Source organism: Sander lucioperca, chromosome 5 (assembly GCF_008315115.2).
Source record: "Sander lucioperca isolate FBNREF2018 chromosome 5, SLUC_FBN_1.2, whole genome shotgun sequence".
NCBI lineage: Eukaryota > Metazoa > Chordata > Actinopteri > Perciformes > Percidae > Sander > Sander lucioperca.
The window spans coordinates 37545448-37547738 of NC_050177.1; the positions used below are offsets into that span (position 1 = coordinate 37545448).

General features: G+C 45.8%; 1 long non-coding RNA gene across 1 annotated transcript; it reads left to right on the forward strand.

Moving 5' to 3' along the window:
* Window positions 1–616: 616 nt before the first annotated feature.
* On the forward strand, window positions 617–2080 carry LOC116057424. Its single transcript, XR_004897403.1, has 3 exons — window positions 617–737; window positions 963–1058; window positions 2012–2080. It is a non-coding gene; the product is annotated as an uncharacterized LOC116057424 (long non-coding RNA).
* The last annotated feature ends 211 nt before the right edge of the window (window positions 2081–2291 follow it).

The window sequence follows — 2291 nt, forward strand, 5'->3', positions numbered from 1 at the left end:
GGGAGCTGGATGGGGATAGGATGGCGATTGAGCTGGCTGTGGATGGCTGGGGATAGGATGGCCAGGGAGCTATAGGATGGCGAGGGAGCTGGCTGGGGATAGGATGGCGAGGGAGCTGGCTGTGGATAGGATGATGAGGGAGTTGGCTGGGGATAGGATGCGAGGGAGCTGGCTAGAGATAGGATGGCGAGGGAGCTGGCTGGGGATTGGATGGCGAGGGAGCTGTCTGGGGATAGGAAGGCGAGGGAGCTTGCTGGGGATAGGATGGCGAGGGAGCTGGCTGGGGCTAGGATGGTGAGGGAGCTGGCTGGGGATAGGATGGCGAGGGAGCTATAGGATGGCGAGGGAGCTGGCTGGGGATAGGATGGCGAGGGAGCTTGCTGGGGATAGGATGGCGAGGGAGCTGGCTGGGGATAGGATGGTGAGGGAGTTGGCTGGGGATAGGATGGCGAGGGAGCTATAGGATGGCGAGGGAGCTGGCTGGGGATAGGATGGCGAGGGAGCCGTTTGGGATTAGGATGGCGAGGGAGCTATAGGATGGCGAGGGAGCTGGCTGGGGATAGGATGGCGAGGGAGCTGGCTGGGGATAGTTTTAGGTTAACTTAGTGTTAAATACTTCTGCATTGCCACTGGCTTGATGTATTATATATCACACATAACATACTTTTTTCTCCAGGAGGAACCTGAGGAACTCTCCGATAGTGACTTTGAAAGTCCTGTGGGCTGGAGAAGGAGAGGTGGGTGTGAGAATTTGAAATGTTGTTTCGCAACAGGTTGTAGGCACAGTCAACAGTTATTTTCTCACAGCAATGGGTTTATCATTTATTTATAACATTTTTTATCTGTTCTAATTCTGCTCATCCCAAAATTCAGATATGGGTAATTAATTATAAATGTTAAGTACTTTGTTTCCAATTACTGATATATATTTTCCCTTCTTTTGTCCATAACATGTCATTTAGTTCATACAGTGTCACCTTCCACAAGTGAAAGTGAGCTCATCAGTCAAGGGAGTGAAAATGACAGACTGCAAGAAAGTCCATCGCGTCAAAGAAGAAGTAGGTTAAGGCACTTGTTTATATTATGTTTTCTATGGGCTGTATGGTAACTCGGTTCAAACCCCGGTCCAGCCTTGGTCCGTTCTGTGTGGAGTTTGCATGTTCTCCTGTGTTTGTGGGGATTTCCTGCACCATCAAAAACGGGTACATTTAGGTTAATTATCCAGTCAGTGCCCTTGACCAAGGCACTGGCTCAGAATCTGGAGTTGGTTCACAGGCGCTGTGCTATGGTTGCCCCTGCTCCTGGGATGGGTTAAATGCAGAGGACAAGTTTCACTGTACTAAATTGTATGTGTGATTAATAAAGTATACCCTTGTCCTTGACAACTCAGTAATTACTGCTTTATTTACTGCAAAAGTTGAGTTCACACTTTAGGATTGTAGCCCTGATTTTCCACTTGCCGAGAGCAATCAATGAACTTTAACCAAATGTAATGTAATGTGTGATCACCCCCCCACCCCCCAGTCATGAAGTGTGCAAACCACAACACTCCTGAGTACAAGACAGGCATGTAGTGTGAACAGTACAGTGATCTTAAGACTTTGAAAGTCCTGTAGTGTGACCAAAGCTTAACAAAAGCCAACCTGACAGAATTTAAGCACCAGTTCTTTTATTTTAATTTTTTTTGTCAGCCTCAAATGGATCACTGTAAGCAACCTGTAAACTGTATTTGGATTGGATGTCTTGATTCATCTACCTAAAAGTCATTATAAGAGGTGTAGACTGAGCTTAGTAGCACAATTCAGTCATTTGTACTGAAAGGGAGAGGCAACTCTCAAACCTAGCTCATGTCATTAATTTTTGCTTCACCCTAAATCCTTAATGGCTGCCTTTTAATTTTTTTTTAAAGGAAAAACACTTAAAGATGGAATTAGGGTTAAGTTGCACTTAGATAAAATGAGATTAACATCATCACAAAAATATTTCCCTTTGACCTCCTTTCTTTATGCAGTGCGGAGTACAGTGCCTTCATCACAGAGGGAAAGTGAGGCCAGATGTCAGGAGACAGAGAGCAGCACTCAAAGAGTGAAAGTCAGGGCCAGGCAGAGGACCCGAGACAAGTGTTTCCTTATAATGTGGCAGAATTTGTGTAAGATATTGTTTGGGCTTCATAGAAATACAGCAGTGTAGATGTTGGTCTGTTTACATTATGAACCTGATAAAAGTCTCTCTCTCTCTCTCTCTATCTGTCTCTGTCTGTCTCTCTCTGTCTGTCTGTCTCTCTCCTCTCT